The sequence below is a fragment of the Homalodisca vitripennis genome, unplaced genomic scaffold, assembly GCF_021130785.1.
Source record: "Homalodisca vitripennis isolate AUS2020 unplaced genomic scaffold, UT_GWSS_2.1 ScUCBcl_5477;HRSCAF=12209, whole genome shotgun sequence".
NCBI lineage: Eukaryota > Metazoa > Arthropoda > Insecta > Hemiptera > Cicadellidae > Homalodisca > Homalodisca vitripennis.
Window position 1 is genome coordinate 7,872 of NW_025781590.1, and position 26,985 is coordinate 34,856.

At 32.7% G+C, this 26,985-nt stretch overlaps 1 pseudogene; it reads left to right on the forward strand.

The window, feature by feature from the left end:
- Positions 1 to 26,985, forward strand: LOC124373405 (annotated as a pseudogene).

Below are 26,985 nucleotides of genomic sequence, written 5' to 3' on the forward strand. Positions count from 1 at the left end.
TGTTTCTGTCGTCTCGTTTCCAATAGTTATGTCGTTCTGGCGAGTTGTTTCCCTCCGTCTCCAACTGACCTGCCCGTGTATTTCGTGTGGAGGATAGGCCTTCGCCGGGTTATAGTGGTGTTTATGCCTGATACTGCTTGGTACCAAATTATTTTGAAAGCCAACTACTGGATTTGTCAGAGCACAAAGGTAACCATACAAACATAAAAATGTGTGTCACCTCTAAAAGTTATTTTAAGGTAGTTCCTATCATGCTTTATAATAAGGTTAGTTTTTAATGGTGCAATATTTTTCTAAAAGATTATAATTAGTGTTAAGTCGTACAGAGAGAAGACAATTTTAAATTGTGACTGCGTGTCTATTATGATATGCTCTAAGCCAACACGTAAGGTAAATTGAATAACAGTTAAAGGAAAGTTGACAGAAAGCTCATCTATTCATTGAGTTTCCATTTCTTATCTTAAAACACACATATGGTTGTATAATACAAAACCTTACACAATCAGGATTCCTTTACTAGGCTGTGCTCTGAATTTCAAATGTACATAAACCTAATTTAACTTCTGTAGTTTGAGATCTGTGATGTTTTTAGAGCCAAAGATTTAACTTTCCCATAAAAAAACCAGACTAAATGTAGGCCTACCTAAATCTAGCACAATAATTAGAATTGTACTTATACATTCATATCTCAAAATTAAATTAAAAAAACCAAGAATCAGTGTCTTAAATTTCATGTTTACTCTTACTTATGTTATTTGTTTATTTAATTGCATGGTAAACACCATTTTACAATAATTGACACAAACATTGTTAACAGTCTTATTTGGTATAGATTCACTTAACATATATCTGGTATAGCCTAAGGTGTATTTCAGAATGACTAAATAGTTCCTGGAGTAAACCGAATACCTCAAAATTTGTACCTGTTGTTACTGAACAACTGGCCCAATTGTTCCTCCCACCATATTGGTGGTTTATGTACATCAAAGCCTGTTTGTTTATGGCAAGTCCATATGAGTGCTTCCTCTTCTTTTAGTTTGGTTGGAATGTTTTAAATTTGTTTGTACATTGAAAACACCTGTAATTTTTAAAGTGGACACTACAAATTTGAGGGGCAAAGTATGATACTGGACCCAGTTTTTATCTCACCTATTACAATCATCGATACTTTATTGAATAACATAAAACTATCAATTGATATCCAGTAATTAATTTGTAATCAAGTAATTAATTTATTCATAGCGCTATGTAGTTTCACTTTTGCCATAATTGTAGCTCTTCGTATTTCTTTATTTATATGCTTTGTGCAGATGTTATTTATTATTATATTTGGCATTTGTTTTGTATGTGTATGTGTTTTTCACTCGTTATTGTTAAGGATGGTAGTTTGTATTGTGAAGTGTTTTATTTATTTATTTATTTATTTTTTACTTTGCTGGTGTTTATAGATCTTTGTCACTTGTTATTCATTCTTAGTTTTTTTTTACATTGTCACTTATTTAAAAATATTTTATTAACATTGTTGTTTATTTATATATTTCTTTTTTTGTTCTTGTCATCCATTTATAGTTTCTGCACTGTTACTTATTTATGGATAGTTTGTTTTTTGCACTGTTATTTATTTCTAGGTTGCTTATCTGCTCAACAATTATTATCATTACTGTTATATTTATTATAATTTATACTTATTATGTACACTATCAATCATGTCTAGGAGTATAGAGTCCAATCGCATGTTTGGCTTGACCCTGTCATGTCTGGGCACTGTAATGGTAATTAGCTACCTTGCACTACGTTTATTGTTATAAAGTGGTCTTTGACCGTTGAAAGGAAATAAAATAAAAATAAAATCAATGTATCTAAAATACTGAATAGTTGTAAAAATTATGTAATGTCATAAATATGAAAGGAACCATAACCATTGATCAAATGATAAAATTAAGACAGATGATAGCAAAAATGCCATTTAAATAATAAAGAATATTAAATAAATAAATAAGAAAATGTAACAACAAAGCAAACATATTGAAACCGTGAAAGACACAGTAAATCATCTTTAGGTGTTATTTTGTTTAGTTTTCTAAAGTTGACTATCTTTTTTATTTAAAAGAACTTAGTTATAGATAAAAATAGTGTTTGGAATATGGAAATGTGTATGAAGTTGGTACAGATGATTTATTTATTGTTTAGATTAATTAATATTGGTTGATTATATCGATGTGTATAATAATTAAATATTGTTGATAATTTCAATATAAAAAAACTGGGTGCGCTTATCGTACTTTACTCAATTTTAGATTTGGGTGATACTAAAGCAATATAACTGGATAAATTATTGAAAGAACAAAACTTTTACACAGAATAAAGTGTTTTTTTAACCTACCTTTTAAAATTCATCCTTAATGTAACCACAGAACAATTGTAATCATTTATGATACACATTCAACCAAATTGATGAAAAGGTGATTGAAATTGCTGTTCCAAACAATATTCACATTTAAAAACTGTCTCCTAATTCCAGCCTTACAACTTTTGAACTTACCACGCCTTAAATCTCCTAAGACTAGGTGGGACTTAAGACAGCATATTTGCCAGAAGTTATTAAAAGACCTTAATTTCTGTAATAATTCAAATCAAATCAAATCAAAAATTCTTTATTTGTAATTTCATGGAGAAATACAATGGCGTCATGGTAGTAAAGTCATTTTTTATATACAAAAGTGGTTTTTAATTGTACAAATTTTGATGTTGTTGTTTTAAGTCAGTGAATTCTTTGATCGAGTAAAAAGACCACTCCAGGAGCCATTCTTGAAGTTTCCTCTTAAAATGTTTTTGTCTGGAGATCTTCAGGTAGTCAGGAAGGCAGTTAAACAATTTTGGTCCCATGTAGCTTGGCTTCTCTTCATATAGGCTGAGACGGTGGTTCGGCAAAATGAAATTGTTTCCATGCCTGGTGTTGTAATAATGGAGCTGTCCTGTTCTTGTTAGATTTTGATTAGTAGTGTAAAGAATAACTTCCTGGATGTAGAGGGATACTGATGTGAGTATCTTTAGTTCTTTAAATGTACTTCTGCAGGAGTCAAGTGGATTGAGGTTGGCTAAGATCCTAATCGCTTTTTTTTGAATTACCAGGATACGTTGCACATTTTTTGCTGAGGAGTTGCCCCAGACTGTTATGCCATATCGAAGATGAGCCTCAAAAAGTGCAAAATAGGCAATTCTAGTTATCTCCTGAGTATTGGTAGCCTTTAGTCTTTTAAGGACATAGATGCAGGAGTTAAGTTTTGAACAAATTTTATCAATATGTGGTGTCCAGGTGAGTTTGTCATCAATAGTTACTCCCAAGTATTTCGCTTTATTATCTAGGTCAACTTCTGGGAGTCCTGTAAATTCAATTGTTCTTCTTCCAAAGTTTAGTTGTTGAGTCTTATGGTCGTTTAATACTAAGTCATTCTGATTACAATATTGTTTTGCTGTATTTAGAGCGATAAAGGATGCTATTTCTAGTTCTTGTACTTGTTTATTTGCTATGAGGAGGACAGTATCATCAGCATACATGAGTACCTGGCTAAGCTCTTGGAGATAGTTTGGGAGATCGTTGGTTAGCAGAATAAAAAGTACCCAAGACAGATCCTTGAGGGACGCCTCTACTTAGAGGGAGTGGTGTTGATGTTACACGATATGAGGTGTTGTTTTTGGTATATGATATTTCTACCATTTGTGTTCTTCCCTCCAGGTAGCTTGCAAACCAACTGGCTGCATTTCCTCTAACTCCCATATTATTCCTCTTTTGAAGGAGGATATTATGGTCCAGGCAGTCAAATGCTTTAGTAAAATCCAGAAAAAGGCTAGTCACAGCAGCTCCATCTTCCACTTGATCTATAATGAATTCTGTGAGCTCTATCAGTGCTGAAATTGTTGATCTTCCTTTCAGAAACCCATGTTGTTGGGTGGTTAGGACATTGTGGTCGGTCAAATGTGTTATAAGCCGGTTTAACATTACTTTTTCAATCACTTTTGAAACTGTAGAGAGGAGGGATATAGGTCTGTAGTTGTTGATGTCAGTTGGAGATCCTTTTTTTAGTTTTGGAAACACTTTTGCCAACTTTAGAGCTCTAGGGAAAATGCCTTGGGAGAAAGTTTTGTTGATAATAGATGTCAGAGGTGGTACAAGTTCCTCTGAGCAGCCTTTCAAAAGGATTGATGAGATGTCATCCACCCCAGCCGAAGGCTTTTGTTTGAGGTTAGAAATGGCTTCTTCTGTTTCTTTCAGGGTACAAGGCCATAACGATATATCAGGTATTTGATTCTGTGGCTGGTTGAGTTGTTTGCTTGTTTGTGCGAGTCCCATTTCTGTTAATGTTTTGTCAGCTACCGTTGTAAAATATAGATTAAGGTGGTTTGCAACAAGTAGTGGGTCTGATTGGAGTTTCCCATCAATTTCTAGTTCTATGGAGTCTGAAGTCCTGTTGTCCCGGCATCTTTCATAATTTATCACTTGCCATAGGGCTTTTTGCCTGTTACTAGATTGCTTAATGAAATGTGATGTAGCCTGCTTTCTGAGTTCCTTAAGCTGCAGATCATACGCCCTTTTTTTTGCAACAGTTTCAAGTTTGTCTATGTCTCTTCCATATAAATTTTGTTTGTCCAAGGCCTTCAGATAGTCAGTTTTTAAACCTATGAGATTCTTCGTTATACGCCTTTCTATACTTTTGTTTCTTCTTTGCCCTCGTTTTTTTTATATGGACAAGCTGCATTGAGTGTTCTACACAACACATTACTAAAGAACTCATATGCTTTGTCAGCGTCATGTGTATTGTATACATAGTCAAAAGATTCGAAGCTGAGTAAGTTTTTAAAATGATGCATATTGTGTTTAGTAAAATGTCTACAGGTTGAGCTAGGATAGGTTTTTTTTCTGTATTTGCAGGTTTACAGTGCATAATTGTGCTGTATGGTCTGACAGACCTGTTATGATGACTTCAACACCGATGTCCTCTTCGTTAAGATTTGTGCACACTACATCGATTGAAGATGCAGAGTTGTGCACAACTCTTGTTGCTGGAAGTTCTAGTCTTACAATGTTATGACTGGTTAACATTTCTTCAAGTTTCTTCTTTGATTTGAAGGTTATTTTTGACGATGGAAGGATTGTGAAGGAAACAGGATTTTTCCGGACATTTGCCATCGTTAAGTGAAACAAGAAAACAGTTTTCTTGTTTCACTTAACGATGGCAAATGTCCGGAAAAATCCTGTTTCCTTCTTCTTTGAGTTGTTAGAAACCTGAGGGAGTCTGTCAATATTAATATCTCCTATAATTATAATGGGATGTTTCCAGATTGGTAGAAGGTCAAGGGTGTCAGAAAGAGCATCCAATTGCATAGTCCACATTTCCACTTGGAGGTCGGTAGAGGCCGAGGATATAGATGTCTTTATTTTTGAAATTAACTTTTATTATATGTTGTTTCATATATAAGTTCAGTGGAGTTAATACCGGTTTGTACATTTTGTGTTGAGTTCCCTAGCTCTTCATTAGTATATATGGCTACTCCTCCTTTCTTGAAGTTTTTTCTGGAGAAGCCCCCAGCTAGCAGATATCCAGGTAGTCTAGTGTTCAGGAGCTGGTCTTCTTTTAATCCATGTTCACTCAAGATAACTACATCAGGTTTAATTTTTTGAAGAAGATGGTCGTCTGTTTATTTTTGAAGCTAGTGAATCCATATTTTGATGTAAGATGGTTAGTTTATTGGTTTCACCCTTTCTGTTTTTTTCTGAGGAAAGCCTAAAAAATTTATAGATTTAGAGGAGCTGAGAGGTTGGTTTGTTTGAAGATCTTCCAAAAAAGATTCATGGTGGTGAACATCTGCCTGAACTAGGATTTGCTGCCTGGATATGGGAAGATCGTCTAGCACCACAGGAGTGGATGATGTATCTGTATCAATGTTGTCAGTATTCGGTCGATCACTGTGGTTCTTTGTCATGAGCTCCATGTAGAAATCTATATTATTGGTATAGAATTCCTCTATACTCACATCCTTGCCTCGTGGTTTTGCATTGACTGGTGGTTCTCGTGGCATAGTAAGCTGTAATGTTTGTGTTTTTTGCATCTTGCCATTTTCTTTTTGTTCTCCAGGAAGCGCAGGTACTGGAAGAATATTGGTGAGCATTTTTTCCTGAGCTTTAGATGGATAAAAGTCAGGAGTTTCATTTTGTTTTTGGCTGAGTACTCTACTTTTGGCCATTTGGAGGGATACGCTAATTTGGCTGTTTGGTCTGTACTTATTTCTATTAGAATATATGCGGGATGGTGGCCTTTGTTGAGTTTTATCAGTGTAATTTTGAATTTGGTACTTGAGTGCTTTCATGGTATCCTCAATTTAGCAAATTATGTTTAAACAAAGATGCTGATGATTAAAGGTGACTTCAAAATAAGTGACATTGTTCTGTAAACCATTTATTAAACTAAAGAAAGGTATAATCTGTACCCAGGGGATCACTTCTGGCTGATTTATACCTTCCAGTTAAACCTACCACTGGGCACAGCAAAAAACCGATGTATCACTTAAATCTGGGCAATCTTATGGATGTCCAGGAGCGGCAGATCACTAACTATAAATGTCAAGATTCTGGGGTGTAAGGGTAATTCGATAGGTCTAATCTACTGCAGGAGATGACTGTTGGAGTTGGTGGGGTTCGTTCCCCAAGTATCAGAGGTTCTTGCTAGCCTGAACAAGGTATGCCACCCCCTGCCTGCTTTGACTGGAGGGGCTGGTTCAGAGCTGGCCTTCCCTTCTTCCAAGGTACATGACTTAAAAAAAAGCCAATAAAGGTTTTGGAATAAGTTAACTGGATTAGATTGGAGACAACTATTGTTATTTCAAAATAATGACATTGATATTTTATTAATTTATTGTCAATAATCAATAATAATATTAATATTTTGACTAGTTATTATAAAGAATGCTGTTTAAGGAAATTAAAATAAAGGACAGTAGCTGGCCAAGTAATAAGTGGTTTATGCCAATTGAGTCAATTAAGGAATTTAGTAAAACATTGTACAAAAAGTTAAGTTAAGTAAAGGTACACCACCAAATTAAATTTAAAAATAACCAAATTTACACAAACATAGAAAAAGTAAAATGAAAGCAGAAAACAGACCCACCAATGCAGCAACTTCTTCAAACAAATACAAGGCAGCTTGGGACATAATTAAATATAAAACAAATGGTTTAGCAAAAAGTAATAAAATAAACATAGATTGTAGTGATTTTAAGGACTTCTTTATTAATATTATATAAAAAATAAATGCTAGTAAAAACAATATCAAAGTGCTATGGATTTCTGAAAACAATTACGTTGCACAGGTTATAATTAAGAAAAGTATTTTCAAATCCAAATTGACCAAAGAATCAGATATAATACAATTAATTTGCATCTATAAATTAAGCCCTTCAGGAAATGATGATTATTTTGGATTATCAAATAAAATTATAAAACCTATCATTGATATAGTTTTAGGACTGATAACATTTTTGTTTAATTGGATATCTGTAGGAGTCTTCTCAAGTCTATTAAATTATACAAAAATTGTTCCAGATTACACGAAAGGAGATAAAGCCGAACGTCCTATTTCATTGGTACCAATTTTTAGTAAGATCTTAGAATATTGTTAAAAAAAAAAAACAGTTGCATACATTTTTTCCTCACAACAATCTATTTTGTAAAGAACAATTAGGATTTCTTCCATGCATAAGTACAACAAAAGCGATCAAATAAGTAGTTGATAATATTTGGTTAAATTTTGAAAATAGATTAACCTCATCTGCAAAATTAATTGACCTAAAAAGTATTTGTCTGCATGAATCATAAATTACTTCTGAATATGATATGGCATACAAAATAACCTGTTAAAATTATCGTCTTCTTATTTGTTAATAGGAAACAAATGATAGTCATAGGAGATAACAAATCAAGCTTTAAAAACATACAGACAGGAATACATCAGAGATCAGTCCTCGAACCCCCTTTTTATTTATAGTAGCAATCAATTATTTTGCGTACAATATTCCATGCAGTTCTGCGTTGTTTGCAGATGATACCATTCTTATAAATTGTAGTAAAAACTTAGTTAGCCTCACATTGACTGAAGGAAATTCAATGAAATTAGCATCATAATGGGTAATAAAAGACTTTTATTAACCCTGTAAGCGCTACCGGTCGCAATAGTGACAAATTAGAGTACTGCTGGAGCGAAATTGTAAGTTTGCTATTTGTACACCCAAGATATCAAGTCATGATTGTTTGTGTGAGCAATGAGATGTTAGAAATAGCTTATCAATGCATTTATTCACCCTCATTTGAGAGTAAGATTTGGTATAATTCTCTGGCGAAATTGTAGTGGCTCTTTAAAGTTATTAGCAGATAAAGCTTTAAGAGTTATGAAGAATGCAATAGACTATCATGTCTTCTTATATTTAAAGAATTTAAGATCATGACTTTGCTTCGTCTTAAAATTTATTGAAATTTGATTGGAGTGAAAGAAAACCTAGATAGCTTTATAAGTAGGTAGTATGTTCATGGTTACATATATATGAAGAAATATTTGCTTGATCTAGAACATACAAGACTTGGAAAACCCAGAAGTAGTAATTTATTTTTAATATTAATTCTAATTATTTAGCTATCTGAAATGTTACATTAAATAAGTTTAAAAAAGTATAGAAAAATTACCAATAAATAAAATATTTTATTCTCTTAGTTATTATGTGACCTGAGATATGTTCTTTCAGTTTTTAATGATTTTTTGTTTTTAATATTTTTATACATTTTATTGTTTTTTTAATGTATACATTTATATTGGTTTTGTGTAAATAATTTATTTAGATTCAAGTTTTATTAAATACCCTTTCTAGTGTAAACATAGTCTTGTTCTAGTCTGTTACTACTATATGTTGCTTTTTAAATATTCAGTTAAGATATTTTATTTTTATTAGACACCCTTCACTAGTATAAACATATTCTAGATACAGTCTGTATCAGTAAAATAAAATAATATTGTGACTTTGCCTATTGCATGAATAATTTTATGCTTAACAATGATAAAATATTTTTGACTCTTGTACTAGGATTTTGATATAACAGTGACATTTTTAAGAAAAAAAGCATGAAATATGAAAATGTATAGAAAAGAACAGCACAAAATATATTAAATATCTGAAAGATATGGAATGTAAGCTAATTACATTTTCAGCCCTTAAGATGACTTACCAAATGGTGGATTATGAGCTGAATGTGACTGTAGTGAAACAGTCTTGAGTTTTACCCCATAAAAGAATTATGTGAAATCTGTCATTTAAATGTCCTTGTTTTGGATCATTGAATTATGGAAGATTTATTTTAATGTAAATAATACACCTTTTGTAATTGTTATTTTTCAATTTTGATATTGGTAATGGTTGTTTAGACAAAACTATTTTACTGCGTTGTTTAAATATTCCAAAAGTATAAACTTTATACGACAAACGCAAAAGGATTTTGATGTGTATTAATCATATGTTTAAAATTAGACTCCTCCCATAATTATATACCCTCAAACCAAAAAAATATGGGCATAAAAGTGTGTAAGGTTGAAATGACCATGGCTCCTGTTGGTTATTTTTGCTTCTATGATGGATTCAAGCATCTTTCTGTTATTTGAGTTTATAACACTTTTTGATGAAACCTAGTTTTTTGCCTTGAGTGGTTGATAAAAATATTAGTTTGAGTAACAAGACCGAAGATATTGATAACCAATCAATAACACAGTTATAATTATAACTGTAATATTAGTCATAATTATAATTATATCATTGATTCCACAATTAAATTTAATTAATCATAACCAAACTATTGATGTGTACAAATAAGCATGTACTTATAATCTTAATTATGGCAATTTCAAAACAAAATGTAATGTACTACTATGTAATAATGATAAACACGTAACGTTCAGTATTAATTTTATGGTGACCCCATAATATGATATTCAAAATGCAAAACAGTAAAAAAGTTCTGTACATTTTGAGGAATTGACTAAGTTGATGTTTTTAAACTTGTATTTTTTATTCAGGTCTATTAAGGCCAACAGGGAATAAGCACATGTTGAATAGCATTGTTTATAAATACAAATTTGAACTACATTAAGATGTTAATATTTTTCCTATCTTACTACTATGAAGTGTGTGATGTGGGAGTGTTTTTTTATTTGACTAAAAAGCTTTCCCATTTAGTCAGGCCACAATAAAACTAGAAATACTCAGGAAATTATTTATATGTCGTTAAATATAACATGAACCAGTGTAATATATATATATATACATATATATATATATATATTATATATATATATATATATATATATATATATATTTAGAAAATATTTCAATATTTCTTGATAAATAGTTCAATTGGAGTTGGTTTATCATTTAAAAAATCTCAGATTCTCATGAATTAAGTAAACATTCAATAGCGTAAAACGTGTTAAATCTACAGTATTTTTTAAATGGGCAATATTTTACCAGCATTTCAAATTTACCCATTATGAATACTGAGAAACTGCAGCCAATAAGGTTCAGAGGGGTTATCATGGTTGACCTTTAATGAAAGATTACGTGCGGTGCTCGTACTTAATTTGTTAAACAGTCAATTCTGTCTTGTTTGTGTACACACCGTGAGCAATTCTGGTCCAGATCACTTCAGAGTCTGCCTGTATTTTTGAATTTGAGGTATGTTAAGCCCAAGAAACATAGTTATTTTGAATCATAGCGTACTTCAAATGCAGTAATCTAATGTAAATTTTATTAACAGTAATAGTAAATAAGTAAAATATTTTTGTAAACTACCTGTTTAATTTTTTAACAATTTCGTGGCATTTGGATAATTGATGTATTGAAGTCATATTTAAAATTTCAAAGTATACAAAAAAATCTAAAAATTAACTACTTTTAATTTAGTTTTGTCTAACAAAAATTAACATATTAATTAAATCTCTTAGTACAATACGGGCATCGTAAGTACCAAAAGTACCAGCTGTTATATGGTCACCAATGCATGACACGACTTTGAATCTCCGAACATAAAAGTTTTAATCTCCTAAAGACAAGCTCACTTAAATAAAACATCTTGTGTTCCTCTTGAACGCAAGTTTCAATATTGAACACAGAGTCCACTGTTGAACGGATAACACCTTCAAGACAAAGTGTTGGAACTTGTACACGTATGGTTTTGTTTAGCACTAACATAACCGAGGTCCAATTTGTCATTATAGCTTTCGTATTGTTCATATCGGATGTTTGAAAAACACGATTTCCTTATTTTCTTAACTCACCACAGATTTTATCTAGAATAAAGACTAAGAAAAATTTGTATGTGTTAATAATTTTAAATAGTTTGGAAAGTTTTAACTTGATAATATTGACAAGAAATGGTTTGAAGGAATTTGTGTATTGTAATAATTTTATAATTTGTCCACTTTCTGTTTAATTTATTTACATAATTTTAGTTCAGAATAAAATGTTGTACTATTGTCATCTAAAAATGATATCTGTTTATTCATAAATTGTCAAATATATGCAATGTGTATAAATATGATGTTTTAACATACATTGTAGATATCCCTTGCTTATTGGATTTAATTCTTGAAAATTAAACTCTGCAATAAATAAACTCTATTTTTTGAAAGTTTTGTTTTCAGTTATGCAAGTCTGATGATGCTTTCATTGAAAATAGAAAGCTTTACAAATATAAATTTTAATTTTAGGAGTGTTTGATTTTCAATGATGTTTTGACTTGGTTTTTTTACTGAGTTTTGCAAACGCTACGGAATTTACAGTTTTACAGGGTTAAATTTTTCTCTGACTGAACCTAATAACAGCATTTCCAGATTTGTGTCTATATAAACTTTGTAAAATGTAGAATGTAATTATAAAGTTTGTGTATTTTTCATAGTATTAATTTCTTTGTATTAAAGTATAAAATTTCTTATAGGGTTGAATCGTCTTAATAAAAAAAGTCGTACTTTTTCTCAACTTCAGTTATGAGAATAGTTACAATAGGCAAATTCTTATGATTATAATGATAATGAAAGTGATGTCCTGTTTAAATGATTATTTACATTTGATTAATCATCTAGTCTTTAGTCAACAACTCCTTTTTCAATATCACCAGTTCTATATCAGATTCTTTGGTAAGGTCAGGATTTGTTGTTAATTATAATTATATACAACAGTATATATTTGAAACTAACATCTAACAACTAGTATTATTAAACATTACATCTTTTAATATATGTATTATGAATCAGTGCAAAACTTTTCATACTATCTGGATAATTTGACATATTTCTTTTCTAAACTACCCCAGTATTTTGTGTGTTTGTGCTGTAAATTGCCGCACAGATGGATCTGTTTTTTCTTCATTTTATTTGGTTTTTGAAATATATTATATTATTTAAATCCGTGGTTTTTATAAAGATGGTCCTATGAAATATAATTAATTTTGTTATTGTGGTATTATTTTGACATTTTGGAACGAACACTGGACATATTGTGTCATTGGACTTAAAATTAATAAATACTATTTAAAATAAAACTCTTAGCAAGATGGTGGTACTATACAAGTCCCTTCCTCTCTCTAAACAACTAAAAAACTCATCAAGAGAGTATAATGATTTGGAGATTAACCATTTTGGCTTCAAATTCATTTTTCTCCAAACATTGAATGCCTCAGACAAATCACAGAATAAATAAGAATACATTCATATAGATAAATTACTTTCCAAAATTGTATCAGGTTTATATGCATTAATATTAGATGTTAATTAACACAATTAATTAAGACATTAATATATTAGTGTGAAAAAGAAACATTAAAGTTTATTTATTTTTCGTATATTTCACTCAATAATATTTTTTCAAATCTCACTTTATGGTGCTACTGCTGTAAATAATCTAAATTCTATTCTAAAAATACAGAAAAAACTATTAGAATAATTTTTAAGCTTCATAGTAGAACATCCGTTAATAAATACTTTAAAGAAGAAAATATGATGGTTTATGGGATGTATATTTATGAAACTATTTTGTCAATTAATAGCAAACTTCAGCAACTGGAATTGGTAGGTTTATGGGATGTATATTTATGAAACTATTTTGTCAATTAATAGCAAACTTCAGCAACTGGAATTGGTAGGAGATAATCAACCATTTCACAAGAAATCGTAATAATAAGCCCCCATACCTTGCAAATGTTTAGAAAGAAACCAAAGTATATTGGTTCAAAATTTTATAACAATCTTCCTATTGAAATTGTCAGAGGCTATATTCAATAAATTCAAAGTAAAATTAAAAACGTTTTTCATCAACAAGGCTATATATTCCTTTAATAAATTCCTGTATTGATTCTGGGGGTAGGGTACTCCATAATTAATAGTTTCGTGGCAAAAGCTGTTTTAATTGTAACCTTTTAACTATAATAATTGTATTTTAAACTTTCTCTATTTCCAGTGATATATCTTGTATTTTCTATATGTATTATGTTTTCTTTTTGTCTAATAAGGACTTGAATCCTGACACTATTCTTGTATATACGTGTGTATGCTAAATGAATAAAGCTGTTTTGGATTGAATTTGAATTCTATTGAACATTGCACATTGGCAGTGAAATATTTGCGCAAAATGGTTATGATTAATTTTAGTTGATATTGTCAATCAGTGGTAATGGCTTTAAGGTGTTACAATCAAGAACGTAATGTACATACTTACAATCTAAAACGTAGTACATACTTACAATCTAGAACGTAGTGTATATACTTACAATCTAGGACGTAGTGTACATACTTACAATCTAAAACGTAGTGTACATACAATCTAGAACAAAGTGTACATACTTACAATCTAAAACATAGTGTACATACAATCTAGAACAAAGTGTACATACTTACAATCTAAAACGTAGTGTACATACAATCTAGAACGTAGTGTACATACTTACAATCTAAAACATAGTGTACATACAATCTAGAACAAAGTGTACATACTTACAATCTAAAACGTAGTGTACATACAATCTAGAACGTAGTGTACATACTTACAATCTAAAACGTAGTGTACATACAATCTAGAACATAGTGTACATACAATATAGAACAAAGTGTACATACTTACAATCTAGAACGTAGTGTACATACTTACAATCTAAAACGTAGTGTACATACAATCTAGAACAAAGTGTACATACTTACAATCTAGAACATAGTGTACATACTTACAATCTAGAACGTAGTGTACATACTTACAATCTAGAATGTAGTGTACATACTTACAATCTAAAACGTAGTGTACATACAATCTAGAACAAAGTGTACATACTTACAATTTAAAACGTAGTGTACATACAATCTAGAACAAAGTGTACATACTTACAATATATAACGTAGTGTACATACTTACAATATAGAACATAGTGTACATACTTACAATATAGAACGTAGTGTACATACTCAGTATGACAGAGAGCTTTGTTGTTCCAGACTCATCGAAGCCGTGGTATCGGGTAATGGGAGACAGGGATTGGAGGCCTTTCATCTATGGAGGACTTGCGTCATGTACAGCTGAGTGCGGTGAGTACACAAAAAACGTATTCATCACGGAAAAGTTTTAAATGTACTTTTGAAGAGCACATCTATAACAATTTAGTTTGAGATTATACAAGGTGTCTCGTAACTCTCTGGACAAAGGTATACCATGTTATTGCTCAGGTCAGGACAAACATATTTCACCATATGAACATAGGTTATGTGTTTTTTATTTAAAAAAATAATATCTCGTAAACCAATAAAATAAATTATACCAGATTTGGCTCAAATTATGAAAATAGTGCCAGTTACTGAGAAAAATATCATTAAATTATCTTTTGTATTTTCAAATTGGCAGCCATAAATCGTTTTAAATTTGAATATCTTTAAAACCAGCAGTTTTTTCTCAAGAATAACAGTTTTTAGAGGATATTATTGCAAATATAATGACACCAAAATGATTTAAATTGAATAATAAATAATTGATTTAGAGCAGATTTACTGTAGAAAGTTATGGCCCATATTGAGAGTTGCTGCTTATTAAGTTTTTGTATTATTGGCTATTCACTGAGAACCTCAAAGGGGGCCATGTCACAGTAAATTTGCTCTAAATCAGTTATTTATTATTCAATTTAAATAATGTTGGTGTCATTAGATTTGTGATAATATCCTCTAAAAACTGTTATTTATATAATTCTTGAGAAAAAACTGCTGGTTTTTTAAGATATTCAAAGTTTAAAAGTTTTAATGGCTGCCATTTTGAAAATACTAAAGATAATTTCATGACAATTTTTGTTATAGTTGGCCTTGTTAAATTTGAACCAAATTTGGTATAATTGAACTTATTAGTTTTTAAGATATTAATTTTTTTATAAAAAACACACACAGACAGACAGGTGGGAAACTAAGCATCAGAGACCCATGTTCATATGATGAAATATGTTTGTCTTGATCTGACCAATAACATAGTATACCTTTGTCCAGAGAGTTACGGGACACCCTATATAATGTAGTTGTTTATGAACCTGAAGTTGTTCAAGATGTCGGTGGTAAAATACAGGTGTTAATATTTTAGAGAGTGCAACGTAAATTATAATTAGTCACAAATATTAATACATTATATTTTAATTAATAACATTGATACTCTACTTTAGATATTTTTCTTGATGGATGCTTTTTTTCGAACATTAAAAAGATACACTGATATGAGTACGTGTGTGATTGGTTTAGTTGCAATTTAATTCGTATTACCCTAATAAGATTTGTACATCCATCGTTGTAATATTATTTAAAATGAGCTTGTACTTGTCTTACTGTGAATTTTTTATAATTTATATCTTTTTAATCTCTTCTTTTGCATTAAAATTAAGAAAATTATGAAATTAATTTCATATGTTAAACCGTGGTTTTTTGTTAAATGTGTTACTATGTGTAATATAGATTAAATTGCATAATACTCTCTGCTGAAATTTTCAGTGTAATGTTGCATTCCCAATTCAAGTAAGAAAATAAATAAATAAATATATATATATATATATATATATATATATATATATATATATATATATATATATATGAGTTAGTTCTAAATAGAGATAGTTAACCATTCAGGTTTATTTATTGATCTATCATTTTAAGTGTAATAGAATTAAAAAGTAATATGAGGAAAAAGTTTCATGATATTGCCCATTAAAAAGTAATATGAAACATTTTTTATGATATTGCCCATTAAAAAGTAACTTGAGAAAAAAAATTTAATGATATTGCCCATTGCCCAAAATGTAAAATGAGAAAAAATTTTTATAAAAAAATGCCCATAACTTCTACTACATATTTTCCAAAAAATAATTAGGATTTAAACGATCGACTTATTCAAAGAACAAAATTCTATGATTGGTTTGAGATAAGGAAATTTCATTTTTATTCTACAAATTTGACTGTAGGATTTAACTTTATTTTTGAAAGTGAAAGCTTAAATGAAGTCAGGCCTGTGAATTAATTTTTGTAATTAGAATCAGCAGTTTGATTTTACAAGAATACCTATCTTGCAACAAATTTATTTCTAAAGAATTTTGACTCTTTGGAAAATATATATATAGACATTAAGCAGTTGGGAAATAAAACACTTGCGTATTAAATATTTAAAGTTTGTCAATGTTATGACAATCTTCCGTCGTAGTGGCATTTCATAAATAGACTAAGTAAATGAGTCCACTTCTGTCTTGGCAGAGACTATTAACAAGAAACACCAGTCTCATAACTTTAACAGCACTAGAATCACGTGTCTTGTTCATGTCAACTATTACAATCGTGACAGATATATCTTCTTTTAAGCTATAAATAAAATCAAAATGTGTTATAATAATTTGAAAGAATGTTCTATCAGCATGTCATTTTGAAGCTCGTTAAAGGATATGAATGAACAAAATATTAAAAATTAGCATTTGTTTGTATAAAGTAATTGTTTTTCTTAATTTAGGCTACTCATTTTCTAATTAATAATGGATTGAACCTATCAAAACATAAAATTTATAGTTACATAAAAATCTTTATTTTTCTAAAAAAAGTCAAGGAATAAATCATGAAATATAAACTTAAGCGGAGAAAATACTTTCAGATTTATTCTGAAATAGCAATGCTGATGGAGGGTATCCATTAATGTTTAGTTAAAATATTATTGTTTAGAAAGATTAAAATAAAATAATCTTAGAAAAATGCTTGAAAGATCATACCTAATGATTGTCAGTGATCTTTGGAATACTGATAAACATTGCCTTAATTGTCAATAAGCCAAGAGCTAATTTGCATTCTTTAAGCACACAACCTGATCTTTTTTTTCGATGAGACATTTTTTGAAAAAAGATGGTAGTGTATCAAAAGGTTTAAAAATATCAGATGATAATTTATTTTCTCATAATTGAACATCAGTAACAAGGTTTTGTGATTATTTTGTGAAAAAGTCAATTCAATTATCTATCTTCTCGTTAATGAATTTCGTTCTAAGACTGCTGATTAGATGCAAAGGGCAGAAGAAATATTATCAATTTTACGGATTAACCAATTCGTAACATTAGCGTAATTAAAATAAACGCTTGATTATTATCGCATATTTTCTCCATTGAAGAATAGTATAAACTAGTTCATAACTACTTTTCCGTACAGGAACGTTTCCTATTGACACGACCAAAACACGTCTTCAAATCCAGGGCCAGAAGATAGACGGACAGCACGTGCGTTTGAAGTATCGTGGTATGACCGACGCTTTCCTGCAGATCGCACGTCAGGAAGGCTTCAGAGCGCTCTACTCTGGGTAACTCTCTCTTTCGTTGTAAATCATCGGAATCGATATGATTCCCATAGATTATGACGTAACATTTTAAATGCAAAGCCTAGATTTCCGAGTAAAGTTTTTGTTGAGTTCATCAAAAACAGGTCATTTGTGGTGAGCGTAAAAGAGAATGGGAGTGCATGGCCAGCACGTGGTCATAGTAGACTTGTATGGCTGTGGTCTGAGGGGTCAGATTCTTATCTCTAATTACTCACACTCACTGAATTAGTGATAGCCGTATCAGGCCACGTTCTGCTTTGTCTGTACAAGTTATTTTTTGCTCCAATCATCGTCATTAATGAGCTACTAAAATAAAGTTATATCAGTTAAATTCCTCGCAAGATTGATGTGTGAAAAAATAGCAGCCCACTGGTCCACTAGATAAGTGTGCGAGGTTTTGCCGATCTGATGGGTCAGGTCAAGTTCTGATCTGGTTTGAACCAGTTATTTTCAGAACATCTGTGTGATTAATGCTGTACAAATGGTTTGACAGGTCCAATCAGTTTTTTTTCTCTTTTATATTAATTATTTTTTATGGGGAAAATATTAATTGGTAGTTAAGTATTTAGCATGTTGGGGAATAAGGACCTAAACACAAATCCAGTAAATATAGTACTTTATTTACAATTTGATTTAATTAAATAAATTTATTGTAAAATAAAACAATTATGACGTTATGGTTGAATCTTCCTAAACATAGTATAGTACTTTTCTAAAGTTTTGCTATTTTTAGGATCTATGCTTTCAAACATATATTTTTGAAATGAAATGAAAAATGTCTTTATTAGAGGCAAAGTTAGGACTATAAAGTCCTCTCTACCACTAAAAGGAAATGATACCTTGTTAAACAAAAAATAAACATGTTTGAAATTTGTATGCTTTTTACATGTTGAAATTTAAATTTGTACTGTAAAGTAACAAATGGTATAAATATAAATGTGATTTTTGGTAGGATTTATCCGGCAGTGATACGGCAGGCGACGTATGGCACAATCAAGTTTGGCACGTACTACTCGTTGAAAGCCTGGCTCACAGGAGATCGCACAGAAGATGACGTGGTTGTGAACGTGAGTTGCGCGGTTGTGGCGGGCATTGTGTCCAGCGCCATTGCCAACCCGACAGATGTACTGAAGGTGCGCATGCAGGTGTTGGGCATGCAGGCACAGAGTCTGGTGTGCGCAGCGCAAGACTTGTACAGGCACGAAGGCGTCAGTGGACTATGGAGGGTAGGTTTTATACTATATATCGTACATAGTGGTTAACAAAGCCAAATTAAATATAGTTTCTTAGTCACATGATTGTTCTGTTCGAAATAAAATAAAAGTAACTTAAATTTATTTAATCTTGTTAAATGTCAACTCTATCTTATACAAAGCTAAGTCTAATAACAAAAATCACATTAAAATATTTAGTACTAGGAAATCTAGTTCTGATTCTTTTGATAGTTCTACTAATTACTACCCTCATAACCTAATGGACATAGGTTTGAATTAAAAGGGCTGACAGCCAGAAATTGTAACTAGTTAATAGAAAATCAGCAGAAATATACCACCTCTTAAAAGTATACGAAACCTGAGAAGTCCCTCCCTTCTCTCCCTTCAGCAAGCTAACAGTTTTCACAGATATTTAATATAGTAACTCAATGCATTGTCAACAGTTATACAGTGATAACAGGTTACAAGGGTTAAGTTATACCTGGGATTGGTGGGTAGTGGCCTTCAGGTTACTTATCCCAGACGACTCAATTGTATCATTAGCACTAGTTGTATTTAAACTAACATTAGCATAATTTACGTAATTAAAAATATTTAATTATTAGTTAAAATCATTAGCAGAGAGCATTTTTTAGATGTATGTCCTGTTTTTACGTAAAATACTCTAAAAGTTGCCTTTCAAAGGTTATGTAACTGCAAAATGTATCCGTCATTGCCCTAAAAGGATACTCAAATTAATAACCAAGTCATCAATTTTTTTAATTTTACAAAACTGAATTGAAAAGTCAATAATAGATTTGACGTTCTTTATTATAATAGAACAACACAGGTTGGACTCTATTTTTAACCATCAACAATTTTACGCACTCTCATCAATTACATAATGGTAGTGTATTTAGAACTCTGATAGATAAAAGTAAAAGTACAGTATGAAAACCTGTGTGCAACCTTCACTGCGGATACAAGTCATGTACCGACTATAGGACGGCCGAGATAGTATAAGTGTGCGTCCGTCAGTGTTAAATTAGTTAAGAATAGAGTGAAATAAGTTAAGTGTAAAAATGTACAAGTATATGGGAAACAAAGTATGCCAATCATGTCAATTGTTTATTAAAGTGTAAAGACAAAATGAAATTTTAATGCATCCCCATATGATCAAAATGATCAAGAGTCTTTGGAAAAACGTGACTGTGCACGCCTACTTTGGATACTTGTATCTCTGTAAGTTTTTTAAAACTGCAGAGGTGGAGTGCTCATTGATTTTCTCCATAATGACGGAGAATTGGCCTATTGACAAATGAAGTGAGATATGCATATTTGAAGTGCAATTCTGCACCGTGACAGTGTTTGGCCACTCCCACCTGCATTGACTCAAGAAAAATTAGACGAAATTAATTGGGAAACACTTGAACATGTGTCTTACAGTCCCTATCTGTGACTCCGCATATTTGGACCATATAAAGAAGAATTGGGAGGTCAACACTTTTGATGACGACAAAGGGTTTGAAATGTTCATGTGCAATAGCTTACAGATATTACCAACTTCAGTCTTTGATAATAGCTCTAAAAAACTTCCGATTCAGTTAGAAAAATGTGTCAGAATTGAATGTGGTAAAAATTGTATTTACTCTACCAATAGATGTTATAAGTATAAAGTATAGTTAATATTTGACTTCCTCTGTAGTTACTTCGTGGAAAGTTTGAAATGAAAGTATGGTAAACCCGTGTTTGTCCACAGGGCGTAGGACCCACTGCGCAGCGCGCAGCTGTCATTGCAGCCGTGGAGCTCCCTGTGTACGACTTCAGCAAGCACTACTTCATACCTTACCTGGGGGACAGTGTGTCCAACCACTTCCTGTAAGTGCTTTACATTTTACTGCTAAGTTCGTGGTAGGTTGGCACAACTTATAAAATGTTCCAGGACTTTTTTGTTTGCCCACACAAAACTACTCAAACTTTTTTATAGGTTTGTGTTACATTCTAACTCTTTCAGGTGTTTGTGAACAGAAGATCTATAATTTTATCCTCTTATGTGATAGACTCCATCTCAAGGGATGTTTTTCTTTCAACGCCATCAGCGCGGGGCAGCACCAAAGCTGCTGGTGTGTATGATAGTCTCATTATACAGGGCGAATAAAAAGTATGAATCAATTATAATTTTGTATCTACCACACTTATGTAAATCAAACTCAGTATACCTCTATATAATACATAACTTCACTTTTTGATTAGTATCACAAGATTTTGCCCCTTTGTACCGAATGGACGAAACACATGGGGTTGGATACCGCTGAGATCGTAGTAATGAATACTCGATTTTCAAAGTTTACTTATATGTTTAATTGTGGCAAATAAACATAAAAGCACCACTTCTAGATGTTAAAAATAAAATAATGTATTGCCACGTTGCTGCGAAATAGAGTGATAATGTACTAAATGATATCATGGGGGTGGGCCTAATGGTTCTAATGTTCTTAGGAATTTTTCGTATGAACTTAATATTAAAACTTAAAAATAGACTTCCCTTCACGTTGATGTCGACTCACAAGTGCTGGCGTCAGCATCTTGGCTCGACATTGCAGCTGTAGTCGGAAAAAGTGAAGTTTAGCAGACTAGAAGTTGTACTTAATAGTTAAAGTCAAACTCAGAGATTCGAAGTTAAAATCAGAGACACGAAGTTGAAGTCGGAGACTAGAAGTTAAACTCGCAGACATGGTATGCTAGATGTTACTCAGCAGCTACAAAGTTCCTGAGAGAAATAATTAATATGCATGACAGTTAGGTTATTAATCCGCCAAGAAACATCAGATGTAACTTATATTAACCAGTAACGAGTAACAGGTTTTTTTTTTTTTTTTCCTTCTGAGGGAAGAGGACACTTTGTCCCCGCACTTAGTCCTAAAAGGACCTTTGCGCCTCCCTTACTTTAATTTGTGCCCTCAAAAACCGAGGCTTTTGCAAAAACCAATCAGATTTAAGGGCTCCTGTTCTCTGATGTCCTTGGGGCTGAGGAGATATGCTCCCAAGTATCTTTTCCTAGTCTCTACGATGGCAGGACAATCCAACCAAAATGTGCTCTGCTGACTCCTCCTCTTCTCCACAGAGTCTACATTCGCTGCTCCGACTAAGGCCTACCTTCAAAAGGTGCTTCCTCAGAGGGCCATGTCCTGTCAACATTCCCAATATCAGTCTTATATCCTCCTTATTCTGGTCTAGGAGAGCTATCCACCCTTTTGCATAAGGAGAGATAAACATTTTAGATATTCTTAAACCCAAGGCTCTGCTCCAATTCTTGTATCTTGTCCTCTTTTCCCAATCTTTAACCAGAGCTTTAATGTTGGAGAAGGCTATCCCACAACCTGGCTCAGGCCCCACCAATATGGATTCTGCTCCCTTTTTGGCGAGGATGTCCGTTTTTTCATTCCCATGAATTCCTTCTTGACCCGGCACCCAACCGAGTGTTACTCTGTTATTTGTTGCTAGCTCTGCTAGAGCATTTTTGCATTCCCAGACCGCTCTCGAATCAATCGAACAGGTATCCAGTGCCTTCAGTGCAGCCTGACTATCAGAGAGTATTAGGTATGATAATCCTTTTGTCCTCAACTGTGTGAGTCTTCTGGAACACCGAATCTATTGCCATGACCTCCGCCTGAAAAACTGAGGCATGTCTTCCTAGGGGCAACAGCCATGTCAACTCCAGATCCATGTATTCCATATCCTGCCCTAGAGTCTAGGAGTGAACCATCAGTGAAAAAACTTCAGGACTCCTTTTTTAGGGTAGGCCTCCCCTTTAATCCATTCCTCCCTACTTCCGATAGAGACCGTATATGGTTTTTCAAAGGAGTATTTCTTAACCATAGTAATCAGATACTTTGGTTAGCATTTCAGCCTCAGGAAAATTTTCCAATATCTTCATGTGGCCTTCTAGGGAGGTAGCATTTATTACCTTTGTTCCTAGTAGCTTCATTGCGCTCATCGTGGCTGTTCTCATCACTTCCTGGCCAAGAGGAGTGTAACCCAGAACCGCTTCCATTGCAAGTGTTGGGCAGGAGCTCATTGCTCCCGTGATGCTTAAGCAAGCTAACCTTTGAAGACTCTGTAGCCTTTTTGCAGCTGTTGTTTGTTCGACCTTCGGCCACCACACTAGAGCAGCATATGTGACCATTGGTTTTACTATGGTTTCGTAGATCCAATATATCATTTTGGGTTTAAGTCCCCATTTAAATCCAAAGAGTCTCTTACAAGCCCCGAGGGCCATTATTGCTTTGGATGTCTTGTTTCTAATATGGGAGTTCCAAGTGAGCTTCTCATCCAGGATTAAACCCAGATACTTCACTTCCTGTGTTTGGTTAATGCTGATTCCCTCCAGGACCGGTTTTGCTAGCTGGAATTTCCTTTTCCTGGTAAAGGTAATCATATTAGTTTTTTGATGGGTTGATCCGCAGACCTTCCCCATGACACCAGTTGCTTATGAAGTTCAGTTCTGTTTGTATTAGGCGTTCCAGCCTGCCTATGTTTTTCCCTTTAATCATAAGCACTAGGTCGTCCGCATAACATAGTAGCCTTATTCCCCTCTTCTCTGCTTTTCTTAGGAGATCATCCACTACCATCGCCCACAGGAGAGGAGATAAAACTCCCCCCTGGGGGCAGCCTCTTTGGGGCCGTGATCGCAGCCGATTCGTCCCCGTACTTGGCTTTCACCTGTCCTGCTTTTTAGGAGGGCTACTATCCATTTGACTACGTCTGGGGAAACTCCAAAACGTTCCACCGCAGTCTTCATGGATTGATATGCTACTCGGTCGAAAGCTCCTTCAATGTCCATAAAGACGCTGACTAGGGCTTTCCTTTTTTTCGAAGGTATTCTCCACCTCTCTCACTAAACTGTGGAGAGCAGTGGTGGTTGATTTTCCTTCTATGTATGCGTGTTTGTGTGGGACTAAGTGGGTGTTCCAGTAATATTACGTCCCTTATGTGTCTATGTGTAACGAGTAACAGGTTTTTTTTTTTTTTTTTTCCTTCTGAGGGAAGAGGACACTTTGTCCCCGCACTTAGTCCTAAAAGGACCTTTGCGCCTCCCTTACTTTAATTTGTGCCCTCAAAAACCGAGGCACATACGTCCCTTATGTGTCTATTTATTATTTTTTCCATAGTTTTCACCATGAAGGAGGTTAGGCTTATGGGTCTGTACAAACTGGGTTTTGTTGGATCCCTGTCATTTTTTCGCAAGAAACACCACTAGTGCTATCCTCCAGTTCTTTGGTATATATCCTAAGGCGAAACTGCTTCTAAATAGAATGCTAAGGGTATTTAATAGAATATCCAGCCCCTCTTGAAGAAGGGCTGGAAAAACTCCATCTGCCCCAGGAGATTTAAATGGCTTGAACGATCTTATCGCCCATTTAATTCTTTCGTGTGTAAATAGTCTGTTAGACAACTGTCTGGCTTTTGCCACCTCCCGACTGGATCCCCCCCATATAGAGAATAAGTATCCTCATTACGAGTTAGCTGACCCCCCGGGAAGTGTGTCTCCAGAAGTAGTTCTAAGGTCTCCTTCCTGTTCATTGTTAGGTCTCCATTGTCCTTTACTAGAGTCCCCATTGGAGTAGTATGCTCCGTTTGGAGAGTTTTTTGAAGCCTGGATGCCTCGGGAAAACTGTTAATATTTTTACAGAAGTTCCTCCAGGTTCTTCTTTTATTCGTTCTAAGTTCTTTTTTATATTCATTTTGGGCCTGTAGATAAGGGAGCCAATCGTCTGTCCTTTTTGCCCATTTTAATAGTTTCCTCGTTTTGTTTCTTAATGTAACAGGGTTGCAAAAATATGTATTATATAAAATACAACAAAATAACGGTACACACTACGCTACCAAATTTTGGACCTGACTTAAAATGTTTTAATGCAAACTCCCGTCAAGTTACACATTTCAAAGATCTTTATGAAAGAAAATTAATAGGGACATTTAGAGGTTAACTATCTCAAGTCAGTACAAAATGGCGGTTAATCTAAATTAAAAATATTATGCCTGAAATTATTAACCCCTCGACGCATTTAAAAAAAAAATTCCAGTCCAACCCAGTCTGCACCACTTTTTTACCCGTTTTCCTTTATTTTGACTCTTTTTACTATAAGGACAATAAAAATTATAAAATACTCTTATAAGGATATTTTATATAATTTTTTACATTAACTATGAACAGAAAAAACCTTTTTAGTGATAAAATAAATAAATAAAATTATTTATCCTGACCGAGATATAACAAAACATGGTTACTTACACTAAAAGTTAGTGGTAGTGTGTTAAACCTTGAAGCATTCTTCAAGGCATAGGCCTGCCTCACAATTTGGACACCAATACACTGTGTCTCTCCCTCCTTCCATGTTTATTACACACCACACATCTTTTTTGAGGATTGGATTTTTTCCCAGTAGCAGGAATCTTCTCAATGAAATGCCTTTCTGTAAGACGAGACGGAGGTGGCTCGGTTGATGGCCTACCATGTACTTGTTTAGGAAACACCAGGTTGATATTTTTCGATAATTTCTTTGATCCAACCTAATCTAAAAGAGAGATAGTCTGTGTTTGGATGTTTGGCCTTCCAGATTACATAGGAACACAAATAGGAATAAATACATAGAATTGTTATATTTAGTAATCGTTTGAAACACTTTCAGATACCATTTTGTGCCCCGTTTCCTTTCCATCAAATAACTTTCTAGCATTTGGTCCCTCAAGTCCACTCCACCCATATTTTTGATGTATTCAACAACAACTGCAGGTTTCAATACTTCTTTGTTATATTTTTTACAAATCATCATCTCCACATCATGGTAAGTAGATATAAGAGAAACGTCGCACCACTTTAAAACAGCAACATCATCTGAATGGACAGCCATCATTTCTCCCTTTTTCAATTTAGCGTTTCTAAGATTTTTTGTAATTCCTTATCTGTTGAGTTTGATAGTTCCTGCACAGTCAATTTTTTGTTCTTTTAAAAATTTGGCCAAGTAAGGATTGTTATAGAAATTATCCATCCATAATATATTGTCCTTTACCAAATAAATTTTGAAGTAATTCTAAAACTATTGCCTCACTTTTTTGTGTATCTGAATCTATAAGGAGACAAGTAAACTTTTTATAGCAATTATAACCATAGAAAACAACAATACATGATGTAAACAAAACCACGCGGGACGACTATTTTAGCCGGCGGCACTCGAACTGCGCAGTGACTGTTTGTCATCAGCTGATCCACTATCGATTGTTTTGCTAAACGGAATCAATAATAATAAATCTATATATAACTTAACCATTCGATATTTCAACTCAGTAGCTTTAAAACGAGTATGCGTTTAGAATATAATTAGTCTAGAAATAAACCGGTTATTTGCTGAACGAACGATCGAATGTCACAAAACGTACCAACGTACGTCGCAATTCATTGAAGGGTTAAAAATAAATAACAAGTTTTAAACAAAGTTATGACGTCTAAAACTTGTGTGAAAAAACTATTCTTTTACTACAAATAGATAGATTTTACAAAATGCTTGTAAAATCATAGTTTATTCTGCTTACTAACCTAAGTGTTTTCTTAAGTACGTCTCTCTCTTCCTCACAAAAAACGCAATAACATTGAATTTAATTTAGAATATAAATTGATTTTAGAATTAAGTATGTATAATCAAGCACAATATTTTCTTAAAATTTTATAAAAGTAATGTAGAAAAATAAAAATTATATGTATATAAGTTATAAATTTTGTTTTATTTCAGATCGAGTTTTCTTGCCAGTTTTAGGGAGTGCCGTAGCATCCACTCCGATCGATGTTATTAGA